At 40.5% G+C, this 7771-nt stretch overlaps 1 pseudogene; it reads left to right on the forward strand.

Moving 5' to 3' along the window:
* Positions 1–5992: 5992 nt before the first annotated feature.
* Positions 5993–6091, forward strand: LOC145606406 (small nucleolar RNA R71; annotated as a pseudogene).
* Positions 6092–7771: the final 1680 nt, after the last annotated feature.

Genomic DNA, 7771 nt, shown 5'->3' on the forward strand with positions numbered 1-7771 from the left:
TATACAACTAAAGGAAAGAAAAGCTAAACAAACCAAAGAATAGAAAGAATAAAAGAAATAAAGTCTAGACTAACTAAAGAACTACTCTAAACTACAAGATTTGGATTTAAGGGATTTGGATTAAGGGATTTGGATATAAGGGATCATCAACAACAACATGCCAAGCAAAACATCGCCACAAACAACAAACATCCAAGCGAATCGGGCAAACAAGCTAGCTACAAGGAAAGTAGCCTAGAGATCAAGAAAATGAGGAAACCAAAAAGAGGAATGAAAATAAACATGCAAGCAACTAAGATATGTACACAACAACAAAATGTTCACCGAGCAAGTTATTAATTCCCCCAAGCTAGATAGAAAATACATCTCAACATCCCGATCAAAACAAAGCAAGTATCAAAAATATAAGGGATGGAGGTAAAAAGCATGAGAAGCTAAAGGGAACTAATAACTACTACCATTACCACCACCACCACTCCCACTTGGCCCGGCCCCATCGGGGTCTCTGTTGCGCTCGGGGTCATCGAAGGGATGAGGGTAAGGCTCCGATCCTCCGGTGTACCCCTCGGGCCACCCATAATGCCCCTTGAAAAGATCTTGTTGCCAAGGAGCAAGAGGGGTGAAGTTATCGGGCAAAGTGAGATCAAAGGGGTGGTTGGGATGGACATGGGGGTAGTTAGGATCCCCCCTATAGTCACTACCACCCGGAGCCTTGTAATCATAGTTACCATGCTCGTCCGGGTAATAGTGACGCTCGGTGTCGGGGTTAGAAGGCCCCGACCAATAAGGATGCCCAAACGAAGGTAGAGGACCTTGTTGGGGCGGGAAGTACGGATAGTTAACCGGGGGAGTAATGTTCCCATGGTTAACTTCCGCCTCATAAATTTGTTGTTGTTGTATAAACATACCTTGCTACATCTCTTGAATACCTCTTATTTGGTCATAGATGGCCCCAAAGTCTTGATCGTACATGCCATCCACGTGGATTTTCAATCCACTCATTTGCTCACTAAGAGCCCTCAAATCTGCATTGGCGAAAGCATGTTGCCCTTGCTCTTGCTCATGAGGAGCTTGTTGTTGTGGAGAATAATGTTGTTGTTGTTGATGTTGTTGTTCTTGATCTTGTTGTTCTTCTTCATCATCTTCTTCCTCATCCTCCTCGGAGTCAAAGTTAGGATGCCGGAAGGACTTGGCATGTCCTGGCCAAAGAAGTCAAGCTAGGGTTAGGCAAGTAGCACCAATGCTCGTTGCCCCTAAGCCACTCATATCTCCCTTCACTAAAGCCCTTGGAGATAAATTGGATTTGACCCAATTGTTGCATATCGAGGTAGATAGAAGCTGCATCCCCGATCTCCTTACAAAATGGGAGATAATCATTGAGGCCAAGGCGAGTCAATAGCCTAGTTACCATACCCCCACATGGGATCTCTCCCGTCCTCCTTTTGCGAAGTTCCAAGCAATATTGGGCAAAGATATAGCCCAAGTTCAACCGGCCTACATACTCCGGGCGAGTAGACAACCAAAGGACCTTGAGCTCCAATTTACTCAACTTCCCCATTTCTTGCTTGGGGAACAAAACATAGCCCAAAAGACGGTGTACAACCCTAAGGCAAGGTTGGTACACCTCTGAGATCTTAGCCCTGTTGGTGATAAACTCATTACCACCGGAGATGTCTTCCCACCATGAGTTTTGATCATACTCCGGGAAGATGAAGTGTTCAACGTTGACAATATCCCCATGGGGATCAAAATCCAAAGCGGCGTTCAACTCTTCCAATGATTGGTCAAAGATGTGGTTGAACAATTGGAAACGCACCCTATATACCCCTCCTACGGGTACAAGCTCTAAGGTAGCCAAGAACTCCAAAGTAGGCTCCTTATAGGTGCGGTAGGCATCGGTGATGAAAGAACCCAATCTGAGATTTAAAAGCAACGACCGCACATCATTATCAATACCCAACTTCAGCATATCGGGTTGGAAGTAGTGGCGGGTTTGTTTTAGGATTCTTTCATCTTTCAGGTTTTGGTAGAAGGTCTTTTGTTTATCGGTGACGTTTTTCTTTTTGGGAAGAGAGGTTGGGGGTCGTGTTTGAGTGGAGGAAGGGTTAGAAGTACTAGGCCTAGAGGATGTACTAGGCCTAGAGGAGGTACTTGGGCGAGGAGGTTCATCGATGCTAACATCGGTTTTCCGCTTCTTGGTGAGTTTCTTGAGGTATTTAGACATTTTGAGAGGCTAAGAAGATCACCAACAACTAACAAGTAGCAAAACCAATGAACCAAGAACACCACACCCAAATTCACCACTTACTACCAAAATCACCAAACTCCAAATTCACAATTCTTTTCAATCAAACCAATTCCAAACCAATCAACAATACCAATGATCCAAGAAAAACTCCTTTTCAACAATCTAAGAGCAACCACAAGACCAATACCAAAATCACCATATACTACCAATGTTCAAAAAATTCAACTCAAAAGATTTCAACCAAAGATGATGAGAATCACTACAAAATCAACAAACAACACAATGTTATGAAAAATCAATCAACAAACATCACCAAATCACAACCAAAATCAAGATCAAGCATCAAAAATCACAAAATCAATACTACACTATTCATGCTCATACAAATTTGTAATCCATGCAAATTTATGATATAAATGGCAAAATTAAAGCAAGGATTAGTGATTATACCATAAAAGAAGCAAGATTAACCAATTTGAGCAAGCAATTTGAACTCCTAACAAAAGCCCCTATTTTCGGCCACCAAGAGTAGGAGAGAGAGTGAGTGAAATTTGGGTGAATTTGTAAGGAATTTGTAGTGTAATAAGGTTTGTAAGTGATTTTGAGTAAAAATAGAGTGATTTTAGTGAGGATTTGAGTGATTTTTGATGGTGAATAAGGGAGGAAGAGGTGCGCACAAGAGGGTTTTGAAAGGGGAAGCCGTGAGGTTGAAGATGAAGGAAATGTTGAAATGAAGGGAGGAAAAAGGAGGAAGAAGGATATATTGCACGTCCAGCAGCGTGCGGCCGCACAGAAATGGTGTGCGCCCGCACACGCGAGCTGTACGCCCGCACCAGCCTCGTGTGCGGCCGCACACCCCTGTGCGTCTCCCTTCCTTCTTTTTTTCTCGAAAAATTGATACTTACTGCCTATTTTGGTGCGCACATGAATCATGATGGTGATGAGGAGCAACATAGGCAGTAGGTAAAATCATTTTCAAAGCCCTCAAAGTTGAAAATTCATGTGCACACCACAAAAATTCACTAAGTATCAATTTCCTCCAACTTTTAAAACATGAATTTCCTATCTTACCTCTCTAAAATTCTTACCCTTTTACCTCAAATTTCGACTAGAATCGAACAAAATATGATTTGTGCCATGAACACCTTCTATTCATCATGCATACTTGTTGAATTCCAATCTCGGAAAAGGACATCCTAAAAATCCAAATAAGTAGAAAAGTAAAAGAAAAGACAAAGTAATAAAAGAAACAAAAATGAGAAAATTCAAAAATCACAAAGAAAGGTTAGAAACTCCGGGTTGCCTCCCAGGAAGCGCTTGCTTAAGGTCCTAAGCTCGACCCTTCCTCCTAATCATGGAGGATAAAAGAATACCACCTTCTTCAAGGTAGTTGATATAGCAAAATCTTCTCCAACTTTGAGCAACTTCTCATCGTTGCTTAATAAAATTTTCACAAAATTCTCTTCAAATTCTTCTTTTTCATTTCTCAACTTCTTTCTTTTTCATGCTTTCTTCGAGTCACGGGCCTTTTTCTTTGGCTTGACTTCAACATCTTTAGTCATGGAAGCTTTCTCTTCATCTTGAGAATTAAGCTTGAACCAATTTAGAAACTCAATTTCTTTCTCATCCCTTGGCTTTTGAATCACAAATTCCTCTTCACTAACATCATTAAGACTTGCACAAACATCATCAACAATCTCAAAAACATCGTTAGTAGAAGAATCAATCATGCACATACCATCAATGGAACGAGAAAGACTAGCACATGCGATATCTTGCACACAAGATAAGGACTCATGCATTGGTTTCAACTTAAAACTCTCTTCTAATTTCCCACACCTCAAAGTGATTTGACCTCCTTTGACATCTATTAAAGCTCCCGAGGTAGCTAAGAAAGGCCTCCCTAAAATGATTGGAATATGTTCATCCTCCTCAATCTCTAAAACAACAAAATCCACGGGAAAGACAAACTCTCCAATCCTTAAAGGAACATCATCAATTCTTCCCTTAAGAAGCTTAATAGAACGATCGGCCAATTGAAGTGTTATATTAGATGGTTGAAGCTCGCCTAGATCATGCCTTTTGAAGACCGAAAAGGGCATAATACTCACACTAGCCCCTAGATCACACAAAGCATTTTCAAAAAGCATTTTCTTAATTTGACAAGGGATTGAAAAATTCCCCGGATCTTCCATCTTCTTCGGAAGTTCACCATGGATAAGAGCACTAAAACACTTCGCTCCTTCCACCGAACTACCCTCATCAAAATCTTCCTTCTCCTCTAAGATCTCCTTAAGGAACTTGGAGTACTTAGGCATGTCGGGAATTGGCTCGGTAGAGGGTGTAGAATCATGAACATCCTTAAGAACTTCAAGGAACTTCCCAAATTGCTCATCCATTTTGAATCTCAAAGATTTTTGGGGATATGGTAGATCGGGAAATCTCTCTACCTCACTCATCTTTTCAACAACACACTCTTCTCTTTTGTCAACCTCACAATAGATTTCCTTACACTCAACCCTCTCCACTTCATTCTCCTTAGCACCACTCTCATCTCTTCCCTCTTTTGAACAAGAAACTCCCTCATCAAAATCATTTCCACCACTTGTGGCAATAGAGTACACGGGTTTCTTTGGTTCAACACCTTGGGAAGGCAAAGATGAAGGACTAGCAAAATCCTTTATAGTGCTTTCTAATTGGGTAATTTGAGTCTCAAGCATCTTATTGTGGGTCATCATCTCATTGAATTTCTTATCACTAACCGCCATATAGGTGTTAATGATCTTGGTTTGATTATCAATCAACTCTTCCAAAGTAGTCCTAGGAGAAGAAGGTTGTGAATAGGAATTTTCACCTTGAGTCTTTGGAACAAAACCGGGTGGGGGACCTCTTTGAGCGTTGTTTTGAAAATTTCTCCTTCCTTGATTGTTCCAATTACTCCTATTTTGGTTTGAACCATAACCTTGATTATGGTTACCACCACCATGATTATGGTTTCCATTACCTTGGTTATGATTTTCATAACCTTGGTTTTGATTACCATAATTATGATTTTGATTACCATAATTTTGGCTTTGATTTTGGCTACTATAACCTTGGTTATGGTTACCACGAGAACCTTGATTCTCTTGGTTCCTATAACCACCATTATGATTATAGTTGTCAAAATTGCCTTGGTTTTGGTAATTCCTATTCCATTGGCCTTTTTTATTATCAAACCTTTGAACATTGTTGTTTGACACAAAATTAACATGTTCACACTCATTGTTGTCAAATTCATCAACACATTCATTAGGACAAGCACTAGAGTCATGATCATACGATCCACATGCATCACAAAACAAGCAACCCAAAGGCATATTATGTGAAGAGGGAAGGGGTTGAGAGTTAGAAGGAGTACCTCTCCCCTTAAATTGGGAGGGAAGATTCGAAGCTTGAGAAGGGGAAGAAGTGCTCTCCAACTTAGCTTTGATTGCGGTGACCTCCTTTCCTAAGTTTGTCATTTGGGAGGAAAGGTTGTTGATTGCATTTAGATGGTCCACTGAGTATATTGAAGATTGCTTGCTTGAAGAGTCCCTCTCCCCATCTTGCCAATCCCTATAATATGTCACCACGTCCTCAATGATGTCCACAACTTCTTCTTCGGTTTTGTTCATGATAGGGCCCCCGGCCCCTCCATCAAGGCATGACTTGCCTTGGGGACTTATACCGCCATAGAAGATTTGGATCACTTGGTATGTGGGGATTCCGTGGTGAGGGCACTCCCTTTGATACTCTTTGAATCTCTCCCATGCTTCGTAAAGGCTTTCACTCGGCCTTTGCTTGAACCCTTGAATCAAGGCTCTTGCCTCCGCCGTCTTCTTTTGGGGGTAGAAGCAGGACAAGAAAGCCTTTGTAGCATCGTCCCAAGTTCTCAAGGAGTTGGGCTTCACCTCTTTGTCTAGCCACTCCAAAGATCTTCCTATTAGAGAGAAAGGGAACAACTTGAGGCGGATGAATTCTTGAGAAACCCCATTGACTTTGATGGTGTTGCAATATTTTTCAAATTCTTTTAGATGGTTCAATTGGCTCTCATTCTTAGCCCCACTATATTGCCTTCTCTCAATCAAGGTGATCATTGCCGGCCGGATTTCGAAGTCATTTGCCGGAGTAGTAGGTGGAGCTATTCCGCTCTCAAACCTATATGCCCCGGGCACTCCAAGCTCCTTCAAGGCTATTCTAGGATTTTCACCCATTCCTTGCTCTTCTTGAATTTCTTCTTCACTTGAAGAGCTATAAGCCAAGGATCTATTATCTACTCTTCTTCTTGAAAGAGTCCTCTCAATTTCCGAATCAAGGGGAACAAGGGAACGATCACGGGTTCTATGCATGCAAAACTCAAACAAAAATATTAGTAGCATGGCTACAAGTGTAGCCTAAAGAAACAAAATATTTTTATATTTTGCAAATGAAATGAAATAGACTCAACAACAACATGCACTTAAAGCACCATTCCCCGGCAACGGCGCCATTTTGATGGGAAGGAGAACGGTAGGTCGTTGGGCTACCACCCCACCCTATCAAACAAAATTTGTAACTTAACAAACCCCTATTTAGCGTAGTGGTAAGTCAAGGTCGAACCCAAGGGAATGGAGATCAAATGCACGATGCCTAAATCAAGCTATTTCGAAGTCAAGAAGGGGTTTGAGGTAGAACTAAGGCTAAACTAGGTGATGCAAAAGCTCATATGAAATCAATCTAAGACACTAGGGCAATGGATCCACATGCAATCGTAATGGAAAGGGTAATTTGGGAGGGTAAACCGACTAAGTCAAGTGATATGAACGAAGATCATCATGTATCCAAAAGAGCATACTAAGATGGTTCACCTAGAGGTCTAACTAGCGTCAACTACGCTAAACACTACCTAGGGAACGTCACCAAGCACCTCAATCGTGAAATTGCAAGTTTACTAATCAATGGTCCGTATCATAGCAAGCTTACAATGCAATCTAGTGTACTAATCAAAGATGGCCAAACCTCAATTAATCACACACATGCACATGAAATATCAACCAAATTTAATCATATCATCAACTCTATCAATTATCCCCAAATTACACTAATCCATTATTCATACATGCTTCACCATTTCCCTAGCTAGGAAACTACTCACTAGCCATAGGAATTGAGATCAAAACTACAACAATCATCAATTTCATCATCAACATAATTGAAATCAAAGATTAAACCAACAATCAATCAAAATCAATCAAAATTCAATCAATAACCAAATCAATCATCAATAACATGGAAAAACTAATGAAATCAACTAAAATCAAACTTGTATTGAAATCAAGAAGAAAATCCTTACAAAACTTTGATCTAAAGATCAAATACAATGAGGAATCCTTGAGCAATCACCAAAAATCATGAGTTTCTCTCTCTAAGTTCTTGAGTTTCTCTCTCTAAAATTCTCCCAAAAACTAACTATCAAATTCAATCTAAAACTAACTTCCTAAAAATAGGTAGAAATAACTATAT

This window comes from Chenopodium album, chromosome 22, assembly GCF_948465745.1.
Source record: "Chenopodium album chromosome 22, dcCheAlbu1.1, whole genome shotgun sequence".
NCBI classification, from domain to species: Eukaryota; Viridiplantae; Streptophyta; class Magnoliopsida; order Caryophyllales; family Amaranthaceae; genus Chenopodium; species Chenopodium album.